Source organism: Balaenoptera physalus (genome assembly GCF_965194825.1).
Source record: "Balaenoptera physalus genome assembly, chromosome: 11".
In the NCBI taxonomy this organism is placed as follows: Eukaryota; Metazoa; Chordata; class Mammalia; order Artiodactyla; family Balaenopteridae; genus Balaenoptera; species Balaenoptera physalus.
Window position 1 is genome coordinate 84,382,826 of NC_138896.1, and position 19,586 is coordinate 84,402,411.

The 19,586-nt window shown below is 38.9% G+C and overlaps 1 long non-coding RNA gene across 2 annotated transcripts in view; it reads right to left on the reverse strand.

Annotated features, from left to right (window-relative positions):
* The window catches only part of LOC309637567, a 296,945-nt gene that overhangs the window by 265,469 nt on the left and 11,890 nt on the right, over nucleotides 1–19,586 (reverse strand). For both annotated transcript variants that reach the window (XR_014250663.1, XR_014250664.1), the window contains exon 2: nucleotides 16,334–16,573. This is a non-coding gene — a long non-coding RNA (uncharacterized lncRNA). The remainder of the gene's footprint in view (nucleotides 1–16,333; nucleotides 16,574–19,586) is intronic.

Genomic DNA, 19,586 nt, shown 5'->3' on the forward strand with positions numbered 1-19,586 from the left:
TTTCTCTAGTTGCGGCAAGTGGGGACCACTCTTCATCGTGGTGCGCGGGCCTCTCACCATCGCGGCCTCTCTTGTTGCGGAGCACAGGCTCCAGACGCGCAGGCTCAGTAATTGTGGCTCACGGGCCCAGTTGCTCCATGGCATGTGGGATCTTCCCAGACTAGGGCTCGAACCCATGTCCCCTGCATTGGCAGGCAGATTCTCAACCACTGCGCCACCAGGGAAGCCCCGGTGATGTTGTATTTTTGAGTTCTATAATTTCCATTTGTTTTTTTTTAAGATAATTTTATTTCCTTGCTGAAACTTTCCATTTATTTCAAGAGACTTTATAATTGATTGCTGAATCATTTTTATGATGACTGCTCTAAAATTCTGGTCAGATAATTCCAACATCTGATTTATGTCTGTGGATGTTGCCATCCATTGGCTGTCTTCTGTCATTCAAGTTGTGATTTTCTTGGTTCTTGGTATGACATGATTTCAAGTTGTATTGCGGACATTTTTTCTATTATGTTAGGAGACTCTAGGTCCCATCTAAATCTTCCATTTTAACAGGCAGTCACCTGTTTAGATTTCACTTATAGATCTTGGCCTACTTTGTGGGCTGTGGTTTCAATGGCAGTTTAATTTTCAGAGCCTTTGTGGTATTTGTTTGGTCTGCTTGGTTTGTGCCTGATGTTGCAAGCATGACTCCTTTTCCATCTGGGAGAAGAATGACCCTACCTGGGCTGCCTTCTCTTGTTAGGTCAGGGATTGGGATATGACGGGTCCAGGCCATCTGCCCCTGTTGGGGGACACCCTGCCACTATTTTATTCCTTAAGTCCTGAGGAAACCATCTCACCTTCCTCTTACACCCTTTCAGCATTCTCCTTGGTTGTCTCTTGTGCTGTTTCCAGGGTTTATATTTCTGTGGAGTGGGGAGGAGCAGGGAGAAACTCATCTACGCCATCTTGCTCTGACCCGAAGTCACTCTATTTCATTTTAAGGAAGGAAAAAACTCAACTGAAACAAATAATTCACATCATTTTTTCTGTGAGTCAGTTTCCATCTGCCATAGGGAAGGGGCAACATTCATTCGCCTTATTGGTTTTGCCCCTTTTTCTCCTCAGCAGTTCCTTCTTTTTCCACTCTCCACCTCCCCTTACTTGCCCCCACTTTAACCCTCCCATCTACGGAGGTATAATTTTGGAATGATTTTTAAACAGGAGAAACCAGTGGCAGGGAATGCAGAAACACAAAACAAAACAGCTTCCATGTTAGGTTAAACACAAAGGCAGCTATAAAACAGGGAGCTTTAGGTACCAGTGGTTTTGTAGTACTATTAAATGAATTCTGTGATTTCCAATAAGAAGAGATCTGACATTTATTCACTTAATTTTAGTGACTGATGGAGCTTGTATGTTTCAACATTCTTAGAGGTTATTTGTATTTCATAGGGATCAAAGTGAAACAAAACAGAGCCCTAAAGGCATAATTTCAGAGAGCAAAGAAGTGAGGATGTTATTTCCTAACAGTGAGTTTTGAAGTGTGGTAGAGGATAATTCAGTATATTCGTATCTTGGAGGAAACTATAGTATTTTTAAAGACTGGATTCTAAAATTATCACTGCTTTGTTATGTTTTTAATCATAATAGTTCATTTAGTTTGAACTTTCAGAAAGTTTAGAGTTAAGATTTTTAGGTGTGATCAAAACCAAGATTGAGCAATATTGTTTTACAGAATGAAGGGAAACAAACTCTGTCTTCCTATGGAGCTGACCACTAATTAGGCCGTAAGGTGCAGGCTCTTGTCCTTTGAGTGTAAGTTGTAGTGTGTGTTTTCCAGCTCTCTCTATAGATGTGGACTCAGTATCTGTCTTTGCTGACATTTTCGTCTAATACTCTGGCACTGGTCCTTCAAATCCACCTTCCCTCCCCCTTGACGGGGAAAGTGTGACAGGTGTTACGTAGCCATCTTACCATTGTCAAGCAACAGTTTAATGCTTAAAAGACTTATGAGATGGACTTAGGTCCTTGACAATCTCATTTCTTTCTTTCTATCCCTATTGGGCTAAGGGGATTCAGTTTAATTAGGCTGGGGTTATATGTGAGATGGGGCAGGTGTCTGATATTCTGCATCGCTTTTATTCCTTTATATCTTACTTCCTCACCCCTCATGAGTTTTGGGTTTTTTTTTACTATTTTTAAAAAATATAAAATGCATTAAGGCCATAACATACAAATCAATCAATATTGGCAAGAGAAGAATTTACTTATTTAGCAGGATAAAAATGTACAATCTTCTTTACTCTAAAAACTTAGCTGTTTTCTGTTTTTCCTTTTTTTTGTATTAGAAGCATTCATCCCATTTTAACAGAGCACTCACCTCCACTGTCTACACTCCAGGAGAAAAACAAATGCTTTCCCTCACCATGCAGACAATGTTAAAGGCAGTTTCCCCTGCACTTATGGAAAGAGAAAATTTTTCCTGTGACTTACGATTTGTGCTCTGGATGTATGGTCCCCTGAAGTCTAGAAGGAAATAAACCAAGAGACACACCTTTTGTGCGGAGCGATAAAGACGGTCTGGAGGTGTGTCTGGAGGTGGGGAAATAAGTCAGGTGACTGATAAATACAAGTGATCTGACCCTGGGGCACTCGTTCCAGAGGGCACTGTATCATAACCTGTGACATGCCCAGTGAGTGAACCAAGACGAGGATCATTGTAAAGGACATGTTAAAAGGCCTATGACCTGCAGTGTCTTGGAGTCATTGCCAGTCACCCACATAGCCTTCGTGTGAGAATTTCCCATTATTCATAATGCAGGCCATGCAGCCTGTGCCAGCTGGGACTCCAGTTTGTACCGGATGGAAACCCTGTTCACTTCATACCAGCACATCACCAGCTGACTTCCCCACGGCGGCAGCATCTCCCTATGCCGTGACTTTATACTGTCCCCATCCAAAGGCTCCCTGTGTGTGCACCTCTAGACAATGCCATGGGACCTCTGAAGACCAAGTTCTAAAGCAGGACAGGGATGAGTATGGCCCCTATTTAGCTCATACATGGTTCAGTCTGAAGATGTGAAAAACATCTAGGCTTTCCATAGGCTGCAAGGTGGTACCAATCACGAGGTTCCATCTTCACTCTTACAGGATAGAGACAGAAACAGTGGTAGTGTCGAAGGTTGCTTGTGCCTTAGCAGGGGCTGGGGTTGGGGGAGGAAAACGGGATGGCAAACACAGGGGGAAAGGAGCCCAGAGACTGGACCTGCCGAACCTCTCCTAATGCCGACTCTGAGAGACCTGACCTTGCCCAAGAGCTATTTCCCGCTCTCCAAGGTAAGAGATTCCTGATCCTGTTCAGTCGTGGGGCAACCCTGTACTTCAGGGAAGCCTGGACTCATTACCAACCCCAGAGTGAGTCTAATTTGATCTCTGCCATTTGTGGTAACTCTACTTCCCTTGTCAGGGATCGGTTTGAGAACGGGCCTATGACACATTTCTAATTAGAGATGAGGGTTACACCAAGAGGACTTCTAGACATTCTTCCTTTCTCTTAAAAAGATACGCTTATGGAAGAACTAAATTCTCTGCTCCCCTTTCCTCCATCTTGATAGATATTCAGGTTGACACGCCTGGAACTGTTACTGTCATCTCGTGACCGCGTGGGGAAAGCGAGAGATATGAGAAGAATTTAAGCTGCAGCAATAATGAGGTTGAGACACTCAGTTAACCGACTCTGAAATGACCCTATTTTTAGCCCTTGGCTAGATAAGAAAACAAATCTTTCTTATTGTTTAAGCCAATTTTAGTTGAATTTTCTGTTACCTTCAGCCAAAAGCATACCAAATGAATTAACTACCTGATGAGAAAAGAAATCTTTTGCATCATTTCATGGACTTCTTGTGGATTCATGATCAGCGAGAAGTAACAGTATCTTCTTCCTGGTAATGGACTATACCTACACCCCATTCCAGGTGGTTCTGAGATTGCACAGATGACACTCTATGAAAGAATCTTTCTGTAATTATCAAGCGTTTTTTTCTTTCAGCATGGTCAATACGGGGAATAAAACTGAGGAAAGGATCCCCCGAATTAGACTCTGAATAGATAAAATATTATATAAGAAAGTAAAAATTAGGTGAACACATATGCAAATTCAAAACCAGAAGATAGAAATACCCATTTTCAGAATTGCAAAGCAAACTCAAAATCAGAGAGGTGGGAAGGGGCTTAGGTGAAAATGTATTAGAGTTTTATGAGAAGCAGGTGTAGGCCCTAATAGCTGCATTTGGGGGTTTGGATGCCTGTGCAGAGAAGCTAGTCTAGGACACAGACACTATTTATACAGGGAACTAGAGCTGTGATACCTGCAACAAGCCAGGCGTCACGGGGACGGGCAGACTCCAGCCCCACCAGGTGGGGGAATCAGCAAGGAAGCTTGTTTTATATCCAAGGTTGAATTTAGAGAAAAGTAACCCAAGGAAATTCAAACGCATCATCACGTGAATGAGCAGGTCCAAATTCATGCCATCAGTGTGGAGCAGAAGCTCCTAACTGAGAAATCAACATGAAAACTGACCCAGAATGAGTGAAACCCGTGGACTCTGAGAAGCGGCAAAGCCAACATAACACAAGAGGGAAAATTCCACAGCTCAGGGAGCCCAGGATGCCAGGGAAGTAAGCCTCAACTGAAGACGAGCTCCCAGTTGAAGATTCAAACCATGGAAGGAAGTGAATCACTGAGAAGGAGAACAGGATGGTGCGACCGAAAGAAAAACTTGTACGAACAAGAAATAATAGAATTATCTGAAAGAAGATTTAAATAAGTATTGTTTTAAATGTTTAAATAGGTAAAGAGGAAACAATAAAGATAAAGCAAGCACAAAACAGCATACAAAGGAGAGATTTGAGAAATGGGAAAGGATACAATGGAAATCTTTAAATGACAATCACAAAATCACTGCAATTTTTAAAAATCAATTAACTAGTTGAACAACAGTACAAATACACACACAAAAATAATGTATAGGGCTTCCCTGGTGGCGCAGTGGTTGAGAATCTGCCTGCCAATACAGGGGACACGGGTTCGAGCCCTGGTCTGGGAAGATCCCACATGCCACGGAGCAACTGGGCCCGTGAGCCACAATTACTGAGCCTGCACATCTGGAGCCTGTGGTCCGCAACAAGAGAGGCCATGATAGTGAGAGGCCCGCGCACCGTGATGAAGAGTGGCCCCCGCTTGCCACAACTAGAGAAAGCCCTCGCACAGAAACGAAGACCCAACACAGCCATAAAAAAAATAAAAAATAAATAAATTAATTAATTTTTTTAAAAAATTAAAAAAAAATGTATATATTGGAACACAGATCTAAGGAAGTGACCTAGAGTGTGGAAGAGAGAAATAAAAACAAGAGAAGTTGAGGCACGCAAGATAGGAAGATGGAGTCTAATATATGTCCGATAGGAGTTCTAGGATAAAATAAAGTGAATGAGGGAGACCTAATGTTCTAAGAGAAAATGGTTGAGAATTTTCCAGAATTGAAAAAATAGTCATCTAAGGCATCCTAAGATTTAAAGAGTACCCCGATATTCATATAGGACAGATACAAGCAAATTCACGTCTAAAAGAATCATTGTGATAAAACTGCAGACTATCAAAGACAGGCAAAATTCTTAAAAGCTACCAGAGACTAAGAGACATATTCCTACAAAGGAATGACTATTCGACTGACAAAAGACTTCTAGTCAGCAATAAGAGCTGATGTTTTTAAGTAGTTGCTGTAGGCTGGGCAGTATTTTCAGTATCTCTTATTTAATGTTCATAACAATCTGATGGGGAAAATACCTTACTATCCCCATTTCACATATAAATACAGAACAATGAATAAAAGACAATGGAATAACATATTCAAAGTGGTGAGGCATAAACAATTCTACCTGTAACTCTATCTCTTACCATACCTTCATCAAGAGTGAAGCTTGGAGGTTGTTTCTTTCCTGACATATATTTAATAATCCATAAACATTTGGAAGTTGAATAATAATACAAAATATGTGTCAACTATAACCGCCCAGAAGTGTCATATTGTGGTAAGTGCTTCAGAGTTATATATATGGTTGTTTTGTGTGTACAGTGAGCAAGGTAGAAACTGGTGGAGTAGATATATTTTTAACCAAATCTTTGTTTTCTCACTGCCCAACCAGACTGATTTAAAGAAGTTATGCAATAAAATATTTGGGTTAAACTAGGACAGTGAGTCCTTTCCAAATATTCCTACAGCACAAAAGATGGTCTTCCGTATCAGCTAAAAGAGAGCCCTTTAAGTATATCTCAAACCAAAAGAATCTAACACAAGGGACTGCTTACTCAGATGATAGAATAGCTAAGGAACTAAACAGTATTATGAAGCGACCCTGCATTTAGCGAAAGTAAGGAAGCTACCACCAACCTAGGGCTGGAGTGTGAAAAGCAGGAGGTGGTTGTATCAGAGCTCAGGAGTCAGGGTCCCTGGTGGGCCTGTCTGAAGAGAACTGAGACCATGGAGAGAGGGGACATCCTCTAGGAACTGGAGCCACACAGGTATTACAGTAAGTACTGGAGTTGCCACCTGAAACAGAATGGGGGCTATCCTGGCTTTTTCCCTTCTTGCTCTCCACACTTGCACCCAGAGTCTTCCATTAGCTAAACCCATCTAAAAGCAGAAAGCGAGAGAGCCTGGGAAATGTAGTGTCCTCCAGTACACAACCGAGGAAAGAAGGGCAGAGAATGGATCTGAGAACAAAAGTCAAGGGATGGACCCAGCTCACCCTTAGCTGATGAGTTCAGGTGAGTGGCTGCGACGGCTTTGAGCGTAAGGGCAGACGTGTTCAGTGTCAGAGGTCTGTTCAGTGTCTGCTCTGTTCTCTAACTCTCCCATCTGCCTGAGTTCCTCCGCTTTCGCTGGCTAGTCAGTGGTGGCTTGAAAATGACACGTGCATTTTGGGTGTGAATGACTAAATGAACTCCTCTTTCAGGAAAAGGCTTTGCCTTCTTCCAATCAAGCTCTACAAATGGGAACTTCATTTAAGACCATCCATCTACGGAGCTTTGTGTAATACATATATCCTCTCAAAGCTGCTACGCCTAGAAACTTATAGTGGAGTATAAAAGTAGCTTTCCCGGTTGGAATGGCTTTTCTTATTTGTATTCTAAGTAACTCATTTAGGCAGATATCAAAAGTTCCTCTTATTTGCATTTATTTTGCCCACAGAAAATTTACAGTTCACGTGACTGTTCTGCTTCAAAGAAATAATCAAAATACAAATTGCTTGAACTATAAAGGCAGGAGCTTAGAAAACCTGGGAGAAGGAAGAGAAATTAGGGCACATTTGAAACATAAGTGAAAGGGGTTTTTGCCATGGCTATCTTCAAATAACATCTCTAAAGCACAAGTAGAAGAGAATTTTGAGATTTACTTACTTCACAGAAACTTCATCCTTCCTGAAATTTTATTTTAGAGTAAGTGAACCAGAAAAGATGTCAATGTTAAAACTCTGTTTTCCTTTGAGGTAGATAACCAGAAACTATAACATGATTTTTCTGGAATCAGAGTTAAGCAATAACTGGTAGTCATCTTTATCTACCCTCAAAAGAAAAGCCTTTGAACAAAGAATATGCAGTTAATCAAATAAAAAGAATGTTATTTTTTATTTAAAAGATATCAAGGGCTATAATATGAAATTTTATCCAAAATATTTTTTCTTTTGTTCATCTTCTTTTAGCTTTGATAGAGGCGAACGGTTTAATGAAATATCACAGCATCGACTCTGACGGGCATTTTTGGGATTGAAAATATGCTACTTTTGGTGGTGATGTGGTTAACTGTTAACTAATCTGTCTAAAACTGAGGTAGATTTTATAAACTGTCCCAAATTTTAAAAAATTTAGTGCTATTGTTAGGCAATGATTTTGACTTTTGAACTGCCTGAGTTTATAAATTCTCTACTTAATGTTCAGTGCATATAGTTGGTATCACTTGATCAGTTATGTAAGAAAGCTTTCTTGAGCGTGTGTGTGTGTTTGTGTGTGTGCGTGTGTATATTTCATAAAGCATGTTAGCACCCTCTTCTGTATGACTGTTGAGGCTGTAATTCCTATAATCTTTTTTCATTTCCTAACAGTGAACAGCTTGAATATTCATTAAATTTGCTCCTGATTAAAGTACCACCTCCGAGTAATTTAATTATACTGTATATTTCAGAAACACTGATAAGTGCTGGAGTCAAAAAACACTTCATTGCTAAATGTTACCCACTGGGAATAAGTGTTGGCTTATGAAAAGGGAAAAAAATGCTGCTTCCACATTTCTCAGAATGAGTATTTCCAATGATTTAAATATACAGAGCTATGCAAGGAGGAAGGGAACACAAGGACAGATAAGGAGAGCAGACTTGTATATTCTTCTCCCAGCTGTCAGTGCTTGAAGAAAAAATGGATGCCCTCGTATGCTCTAATACCAGCCACTGACACAATTAAATATTCTTTTATTCAACTGGATTTTTTAAAAAGAAAATCGGACACCTTTTAAATAAGACTTCCTGGAGTCCCCCAGCTGCTCCTGATAGATACTGTATGAGGCTGATGAGGGAGATGTAACTGAAGTTGTTTGATTGATTGATTCATTCACACACTCATTCATGCTACAGATATTTTGTGAGCATCTATTGTGTGCCAGGCACTCTTCCAGCTACTGGAGATCCAGGGAACAGATCCAAGTTCCCAGCCTCATAGAGATGACATTTCTAGCTAGGAAAGACGGATACAATGCAGAAATACGTACAGAATATGCCCGATGATAAATTCTATGTAGAAAAATGAGGCAGGGTGAAGGGGATCAGAAGCGTGGGTGTACAGCAGGTGGGTATTTTATACAAAGTGGTTGGAAATGTCCTCACTGATAAGGTGACATTTGAGCAGAGACTTGGGGTCAGTGAAAGTTTAATCCTCGTAGGGTATTTAAAGAAAGAGTATTCCAGGTGGAAGGAAGAGCATGGGCAAGCTCTCTGAGATTGGATCCTTCAAATATTTCAAATGCTGTCTAGAGGCTCAGCATGACACAGTAGTTAAGACCTCGCTTGACTTTTGGAATTCGAAAACTTGGATAAGATTCTGTATATTAGCAAGTGACAAATTATTTGAAATCTCTGAGCCTTTATTTTCTCACCTGCAAAATGGGGATTCCTACAACTTCCTTCTTCCCAGTGTTACTGTAAAGACTAAGTGAGAGTGCAGACAAAGATATTAATTGTAATTGGCATTGTGCTGAGTTCAATAAATGTTAGCTATGACCAGGGAAAAAATGCTTCTCAGGGACACTTGAGTTTTCTGCAACATTTATGTATTGAAATGGATCACACGAATGTTGAACTGGAACTCTCTTCTAATATTAGTCCAAAATTATAACATAAGTAGAAATGTTTCTTTTTCTGTGTGGTCCTGAATAAGCTGTTTTCCCTTTATGAACCTTAAGTTTTGCAAAATGAGGAAATTAAGTTAAACCAGTCACTTCAGTCTAAAGTCTTCAAGGTAGTATGAGAGCTACTTTCCCTGTTTGAAAATTCCTGAAAATGAAATTTTATATTTACCTCCTTTTTTAATTGAAGTATAGTTGATTTGCAATGTGGTGCCAATCTCTGCTGTGCAGCAAAGTGACTCAGTTATACACATACAGACATTTGTTTTTTTAATATTCTTTTGCATTACAGTTTATCACAGCATATTGAATATAGTTCCCTGTGCTATATATTAGGACCTTGCTGTTTATCCATTCTAAATGTAATATATATATTTACTTCTGATAAGGGTAATGAGGGACTTGACCATTAGGCTTCCTTGGGGCTGAATTACAAAGCGTGGAATTCGGTGGCTAAGACCACTGGCTGTGGAGTGTGATAGTACAGCCAAGGTGCTATCCCAAAAGGTTGCCCAATTTACATTTACCTCAAGAGCAATGCTTTCCCTAAATTCTTGTCTTCTTGAGATATTTTCAAACGGCTCCATCATCCAGATCTAAGTCCAACACTTGGACTACTTTTGGGTCCCTTCCACAGGGTTAATTCTCCTTCCAACCTTTCTCCCCAAATCCTACTCCTTCCCTTTCTGCCTCTAGAGGGAAAGCCATTTTTCCAAGCTCTTTCCATTAATCAGCCTAAATATGGTCAGATGAAGGGTCACAAGGCTGTGGGGGGAGGGCGAACCAAGAAAGAGAAGGCAGCAGAGGAAGGGGTCCATCTACAGCCATCTCCATGAGGAAAATGCGGCCAAAAAATGAGATGAGGAGTCAGGAATCTAGTCTATTCCTTATAAGGCATCTTTCTCCATGTTTGAAAAGCTAAGGGTCATACAGCACAGACTGCCTTACCCATCCATATAATCTTTAAATGGGATTAAACAGAACTAGTCAGAGCATTGAAGGGACAGTTAACTGCCCAGAGGCAAAATCATGTACAGAGAGGCTTCGGCATTGCTAGCTATTAAGTAGCAGTTCCAGCAAAGTCTATTCTGAGAAATGCTGCAACTCATATTAAAAATCTCCTTCCTTTTCCCTTGCAGAATGTATCAGACCTCAAAACCTGCTACTGCTGATTCTGCAACTTACTGGATGTTGACTTTGGGCAAGTTTTCCAACCTCTCTTGAGTGTCAGGCTCTATTCATAAAATGGGGGTAATGATAATGACCTAGCAGGGCTGCCTGGCACACAGTATGGCTTCAGGACATGGTAGCAATTATCATCAAGAAAAAGGGGCAGGGTGCTGGTTGTAAGGAGTTACTCAGATTGTAAGGTGCTTTCTAGCTGGAAAACAGGATGCTGATTTGGTTAAGATACAGGTAAGTATGAAATAGAAAATATAAGAAATGGACATGGAGAAGATCTGAAGAGGGAGAAGTCAGATATTTTAGACGTTACGTGATTTGATTAAGGTGTTGAAAATGTAATCACGCAGTTGGCAATCAGTTCTCATTCATTGCTCCTAAAGTTCTTATGTGTCTTAGCTTCTCTGTGGAATTCTTACCGGCAGCACATCTATTATAGTGGCAATTCTTTGAAGCAGTGATATCATGGGACATGTGAATGGATGTTCTGCAACACTTGAATTGAGACCAAAATCCATTGTGCTAATTAGTTATTGTAATCTTTGCATAATTACACATGCTCAAGGGCCATTCACTGGCTTTGTTAGCTGTCTCCCATGTCTGCTATCATGTGACCATTGGACCGAATGCCATTTTGATGAGAACTAGCTCCGTGTTTACAGAGTAGAGATATTACAACATTGTTGGAGCATAATTATTGCCTCTGTGTTGGTGACTCAGTTTTTCATCGTCAGATTTATTTTGTTCCTAACCTTATATAATACTTAGTCAGCTGCTGTCAAATGCAGTAAAGACTGGGAAGTAGTAGTTGCCTTAAACTCTATACAACCTGCCTCCCAAAAGAAAACTCATTCAATCAGTATATAACTCTTGAGAAAAATTCTATTTAAACCACTTTAGAATTATTTAATACCATATTTTCATATCAATAAGCAATTAAGGTGATGCAAACATATATAGGGTGGATAAACAACAAGGTCCTACTGTATAACACAGGGAACTATATTCAATATCCTGTTATAAACTATAATGGAAAAGAACATATATATATGTACAACTGAGTCACTTTGCTGTACAGCAGAATTAAATACAACACTGTAAATCAACTATACTTTAATAAAATTTTTAAAAAGCAAACAAATAGAAAAAAAAGCAATTGAGGGAACACAAGGTGCAAAATGCTGGAACATCTGTAAGAATATGTTCAATCTCTCTTTTAATTAAAGACACGGAAAATCAGAAAATAAAGAGATAATATTTTCAGCTATCAGTCTGGAAAAAATTTAAACATATAATGAAAACCTAGTGGATGACACTATGGAGAAACAGGCATTTCTATACAAGATTGTGGTTTTGTAACCTTTCTGGAAAGGAGATGTGGTGATGTCCATTGCTATTTACCATACACCTGCCCTTGCCCATTTTTTCCACGAATTCCAACGCTAGGATTTTTATTGCCAATGTCTGTATATAAACTTCCAAGCTATGCGGGCAAGGACATTTACTGTAGCTTGTAACAGCGACAACATATGGAAACAACATAAATTACTAACTATAAAGAGTCATAAATAGGATATACGCACATATGTGGGATAATATTTGGTAACATCAGCTGTTTAGGGAGGGCTGTTTGCTTGAATTTCTTTTCTCTCTGGTACACTGCATGCCTTGCTTCAGGGATCAAAGGGCAGAGCAGAATGCAAATGTCAAATAAGTAGAAAATGTTTGGCTTCTGAGTTTCAAAAAGTTTCAAAAGCCTTGACCCTGATATTTAGAAGCTTGTGCAGTAAATAAGAGAAACTTACCTATCTGGCCCCCAAAATTAAAAACTTCCTGGCTTGGGGAAATGAGGGAGTCAGAAGGGGAGCATTACGTGCACTGGAAAGGAGTTTCCATTGAAGGCTGAATCCAGGGGTGGGAAGTAACAAAAGCTACAGACTATTTTGCTGAGTCTGAGCGAAAAGAAAATTTGCTCGTTAGGTAGATGCCTAGAAACGACCAAGCCCTCTCCTGATCCCCTCCCCACCATTTTGAGAGTATCCTGACATAGTGTTAAAAGAGTAGGGACAGAATGGCTGCCTGGTGTAACTAAAAGATCGGTCTAAAGAGCTTACAAGACCTCCTCCAAGTCACAGCATGGCAAAGTAATCCCGTGTGTGTGAGAGTGACATATACACATGAAGGAGATCCGAAGGATCTAACGGGACTGGAGTGAGAGCCAGAGATGATCATCAGAGATCTACTAGGGTGGAGGACCAGATGGGACAAATACATCTCAGCATCTGTCAGTCAGCATGGAAAGTCAACAACCAAGCACAAGACTCTGCAGCCACGACCTCTGTTCTACCTAAGCCTCGTGGAACTCAGCTAAATGCCAGACCCAGAATTGGCAGATACTAAGTTTGGACTGCCCAGGGGAATATAATCTTAAAATAAAATTAAGTTGAATTAAAGAAAAATAAGGATGACTGAATGTCTTCCTTGCCTGAGTTAGTGGGATGAGAGAGTCACTCACTTCACATACCATGAAGTAATGTGCAGCTATTGAAAGTAATGAGGCAAGTATATATGCTCCAATGTGAAAGATCTGCAAGATAAACTTTAAATTAAAAAAGGCCAGAGAAAGAACAATTTGAGTAGTGTGCATTCCATTTGCATAAAAATGTTATATGTTCTAACTGTTCCCAGGAATATGGAAGAAATGATTAACTGTGATGTCCTTTAGAAACTGAGACTCTTCATTTAATACCATTTTATAAGGATTTCTTTTAAACCAAGAGCTTATATTATTTTATGATACATATTTATCATATGTAATAAAATATGCTCTTTATCCTTAAGTCATGTTTTGTGATCCATTACATTTAATTAGAATTCCATTTATGTAGCATTTATTTTGATAATTTCAGAATATAGGATGAAAATATCTGTCTTTAACATCCTTTGAGTATAGCATAAAGCTGCCAAAGAGAATTCATTTGGTTTTCTTTTTCAATGAGAAGAGGTGTTGCAATCTGCCTTAAGGGAAAACTGCCCTCTCTCCATCATTTCTGTAAAAGTGGATATGCAAACTTGTCTCACCACAAAGCTACAGGAAACTTTCCTAAAAATGCATTAATAACTAGAATAAGGATGCATAATTTGAAGAATTGGACAAAGTCATACATTTTCATACACTCTAGCATATGGTCAAACATACAGGTCACAGACACTGGGCATATCATCAAAATTTACATATGCATATAAAGAATGGTTCCTTCAAAGTCATCCTATAGTTATTCCAAGTCACAGAAAACATTTAATAAGTCATTTTGGGGGGAATTACTTTCACCGTTATGGCACGTTGTTTTGAATGACCTAGCAGGTGCCAAATCATCACCCTTTAAGGATAAATTTAAATTTTAATAGCACTCAAAGGCCATTTAGAGTCAAGTATGGTGAATAAGGCAGTCACTCAATTTAGATAATAAATTTACAGTAAAAAAAAAAGCATGGTATAACTAAAATAACATGACTGCTCTACAGTGCTGAAGGAAACAATGCCTAGCCCCCAAAGAAACTTGAGTGTTTTAAAAACTATAGCATCCTTTGAACAACTGCATTGCCTTCCTAACAGAATACTTTAAATTAATTTTGATGAATAAATTTTATCCTGTCTATTAAAAACCAACCTAATGACTTACAGTAGCATTCTCTATATTATAATTGTTTTAAAATATGGAACTACAAGATTTTTAAAGCTATATTTCTAAATACTTTAGATCAGCATTTAAAGTGGGTCATGCCCGAATAGCCAGAGCAATCTTGAGGGAAAAAAACGGAGCTGGAGGAATCAGACACCCTGACTTCAGATTATACTACAAAGCTACAGTAATCAAGACAATATGGTACTGGCACAAAAACAGAAATATAGATCAATGGAAACACATAGAAAGCCCAGAGATAAACCCAGGCACCTATGGTCAACTAATCTATGACAAAGGAGGCAAGGATATATAATGGAGAAAAGAAAGTCTCTTCAGTAACTGATGCTGGGAAAACTGGACAGCTACATGTAAAAGAATGAAATTGGAACACTCCCTGACACCATACACAAAAATAAACTTAAAATGGATTAAAGATCTAAATGTAAGACCGGACACTATAAAACTCTTAGAAGAAAACATAGGAAGAACACTCTTTGACATAAATCACAGCAAGATCTTTTTTGACCCACCTCCTACAGTAATGGAAATAAAAACAAAAATAAACACATGGGACCTAATAAAACTTAAAAGCTTTTGCACAGCAAAGGAAACTGTAAACAAGACTAAAAGACAACCCTCAGAATGGGAGAAAATATTTGCAAACGAATCAACGGACAAAGGATTAATCTCCAAAATATATACATAGCTCATGCAGCTCAATATTAAAAAAACAAACAACCCAATCAAAAAATGGGCAGAAGACCTAAATAGACATTTCACCAAAGAAGACATATAGATGGCCAAGAGGTGCATGAAAAGATGCTCAACATCACTAATTATTAGAGAAATGCAAATCAAAACTACAATGAAGTATCATTTCACACTGGTTAGAATGGCCATCATCAGAAAATCTACAAACAACAAATGCTGGAGAGGGTGTGGAGAAAAGGGAATCCTCTTGCACTGTTGGTGGGAATGTAAATTGATACTGCCACTATGGAGAACAGTATGGAGGTTCCTTCAAAAACTAAAAATAAAATTACCATATGACCCAGCAATCCCACTACTGGGCGTATACCCAGAGAAAACCATAATTCGAAAAGACACATGCACCCCAATGTTCATTGCAGCACCATTTACAATAGCCAGGTCATGGAAGCAACCAAAATGCCCATCGACAGACAAATGGATAAAGAAGATGTGGTACACATATACAATGGAATATTACTCGGCCACAAAACGGAACGAAATTGGGTCACTTGTAGAGACGTGGATGGACCTAGAGACTGTCATACAGAGTGAAGTAAGTCAGAAAAAGAAAAACAAATATCGTATATTATTGCATATATGTAGAATCTAGAAAAATGGTACAGATGAACCGGTTTGCAAGGCAGAAATAGAGACAAAGATGTAGAGAACAAACATATGGACACCAAAGGGGGAAAGCGGGGAGGGTGTTGGTGGCGGCGGGATGAACTGGGAGATTGGGGTTGACATATATACACTAATATGTATAAAATAGATAACTAATAAGAACCTGCTGTATAAAAATATAAATAAAATTCAAAAAAAAAATAAAGTGGGTCATGAAACCAATTTAGTGGTTGCAACCAATATTAAAAATACACAACAGAAAATACCAGAGTGCATCAAATGTAATTGGCATAGGTATGATTTTATCAAACTGTTTCACTTATATATTTTTAGTCAAGCATTCATTATTCAGCAAAAACGTATTGAGCAAACACAATACACTTGTCAGCCATTTGGACCACCAACTGGTCATCTCTCACCTAGATGGTCTCTAAGATCCGTTCAACCTTAACATTCTCTGAAATATTGAAGTCCAAGTTTAATTGTCTTTTCAAATTTTTTTCCCAGATAATATTTTTAAGTGATGACTGTATGCCGGAATTCTGTGAACACTTTACTATAGTATCTCATGTAATCTTTGTTGCAATTAAAATTACTGCATAACAAACAAACCATTCTAAAACATAGTGGCTCAAAACCACAGCAATTACTTACTTAGTTCACGAATTTTGAGCTCAAACAGCAATCAACAGAGAAGGCTCACGTCTGTTCCATGTTATGTCAGTTGGGGCAGCTTCACTGGGGTTGGAGAATCTGCTGTCAGGATGTGTTACTGCATGGCTGGCAAGTTGGTGCAGCTGCCAGCTGGGAGCTCAGTCATGGCCAACAGCAAGGAGACACCACTCCTCTCCATGAGTTTCTAGGACTTCTCAGCATGGCTGGGTGGATGGGTTCCTAGAACAAGCATCCCAAGAGATAGTAAGTGGAGCTGCTAGTTTCTTAAGGCTCCAGAATCTGACACCATGTATGCCACTGGTGAAGTGACCATAAAGCCCAGATTAAATAGGAGGAGACACTGACTCTACTCATTTGATGAGAGAAGTGTCCAAAAATTGGGGGGCCATGTTTCAAACTAACACATCTTCAAATAACCACATGAGGTGTATTTTCTATTAATACATCCCAATCTTATAGACAAGGCAACTGACACAAAGAGATATTCATCAATTTTTCCCAAGGTCGCGCAGCTTTTACATGTCACTGAAGACCTGAATCCAGGTCTTCCTGTGTCCACAGCCAGGCTCCAGTGACGTTGCTGTTCTGTCTCTTCTTGTGATTATAAAACTCTATATAAAACTCATATAAAACTCTACAGCCTTCATAATTTATAGTCAGGATTTGCTGCTTGAGAGTAAATGACCCAGGAGTTCCATAAATCGAGAAAAATATGGGTAGGGATCTCATCTGATAGTGAGTAGATGAAAAGGTGAAGGAGCTCAGAAATCTGTGGAAGAAATATGGAAGGATTAGCAGACACATGATCAATATGATGCTTGAATTGAAGCAAAATAATAATAAGAAAGTCACTCTTGACTTATTAACTTTTAAAAAAAAATTATACCAGGTAGAGATGCACATCCCTTAAGCATGAACTGAAATTCTTTGAGCCTTTAAGAGGAAAAATGCTCTAAGTGAAAAGTAATTGTATTATAAGCTGAAACAAGCCCTATCAGCACATAGCAGGAGTATGTGTGTTTTTTTCTTATGTCTCCGGAACTGAATACTAAATAGGGTCTAGTATTTTTTTCTGTGATTTTAATTATAAGTGGTACTTAGATATTCAACATGAAACTCAGTTCTACCCTTTGAAAATAACCCTTGCTCTCTAACACAAAATATAAAAATATTCAAAATTCAGTAGGGTGCAAGACACATTATTGGCTTGTTGACAGAACACATTTCTTCCTAGAAGGAAAACACAGGAGCCATTCAAAGTCATAGAAATAAATGTGTTTTCAAGTGTTCAGCGTAGAGTGGCAGTTTGGTTTCCAACGACATTCTTTAACTTCGAAAGGTGTGCTTTCTGTTTTTAAAAAACAAAAACTCTTTAATCCTGAGAAACAATGTAAGGGCCGTTTTTTTGTTGTTTTTTGGGTTTTTTTTACATCTTTATTGGATAATTGCTTTACAATGGTGTGTTCATGTCTGCTTTATAACAAAGTGAATCAGCTATACATATACATATATCCCCATATCTCCTCCCTCTTGCATCTCCCTCCCACCCTCCCTATCCCACCCTTCTAGGTGGTCACAAAGCACCAAGCTGATCTCCTGTGCTATGTGGCTGCTTCCCACTAGCTATCTGTTTTACATTTGGTAGTGTATATATGTCCATGCCACTCTCTCACTTCGTCCCAGCTTACCCTTCCCCCTCCCTGTGTCCTCAAGTTCATTCTCTAAGTCTGCGTCTTTATTCCTGTCCTGCCCCTAGGTTCTTCAGAACCATTTTCTTTTTTTTTTTTTTTAGATTCCATATATATGTGTTAGCATACTGTATTTGTTTTTCTCTTTCTGACTTACTTCACTCTGTATGACAGACTCTAGGTCCATGCACGTCACTACAAATAACTCAATTTCGTTTCTTGTTATGGCTGAGTAATAGTCCATTGTATATATGTGCCACATCTTCTTTATCCATTCATCTGTCAATGGACACTTAGGTTGCTTCCATGTCCTGGCTATTGTAAATAGTCCTGCAATGAATATTGTGGTACATGACTCATTTTGAATTATGGTTTTCTCAGGGTATATCCCAGTAGAGGGATTGCTGGGTCATATGGCAGTTCTATTTTTAGTTTTTTAAGGAACCTCCATACTGTTCTCTATAGTGGCTGTATCAATTTACATTCCCACCAACAGTGCAAGAGGATTCCCTTTTCTCCACACCCATTTATTCTTTGTAGAGTTTTTGATGATGGCCATTCTGACTGGTGTGAGGTGATACCTCATTGTAGTTTTGATTTGCATTTCTCTGATGATTAGTGATGTTGAGCATCCTTTCATGTGTTTGTTGGCAATCTGTATATCTTCTTTGGAGAAATGTCTATTTAGGTCTTCTGCCCATTTTTGGATTGGGTTGTTTGTTTTTTTGATATTGAGCTGCATAAGCTGCTTATAAATTTTGGAGATTAATCCTTTGTCAGTTGCTTCATTTGCAAATATTTTCTCCCATTCTGAGGGTTGTCTTTTAGTCTTGTTTATGGTTTCCTTTGCTGTGCAAAAGCTTTTAAGTTTCATTAGGTCCCATGTGTTTATTTTTGTTTTTATTTCCATTTCTCTAGGAGGTGGGTCAAAAAGGATCTTGCTGTGATTTATGTCACAGAGTGTTCTGCCTATGTTTTCCTCTAAGAGTTTTATAGTGTCTGGCCTTACATTTAGGTCTTTAATCCATTTTGAGTTTATTTTTGTGTTTGGTGTTAGGGAGTGTTCTAATTTCATTCTTTTACATGTAGCTGTCCAGTTTTCCCAGCACCACTTATTGAAGAGGCTGTCTTTTCTCCATTGTATATTCTTGCCTCCTTTATCAAAGATAAAGGTGACCATATGTGCATGGGTTTATCTCTGGGCATTCTGTCCTGTTCCATTGATCTATATTTCTGTTTTTGTGCCAGTACCATACTGTCTTGATGACTGTAGCTTTGTAGTATAGTCTGAAGTCCAGGAGCCTGATTCCTCCAGCTCCGTTTTCTTTCTCAAGAATGCTTTGGCTATTCAGGGTCTTTTGTGTTTCCATACAAATTGTGAGATTTTTTGTTCTCGTTCTGTGAAAAATGCCATTGGTAGTTTGATAGGGATTGCATTAATCTGTAGAGTGCTTTGGGTAGTATAGTCATTTTCACAATGTTGATTCTTCCAATCCAAGAACACGGTATATCTATCCATCTGTTTGTATCATGTTTAATTTCTT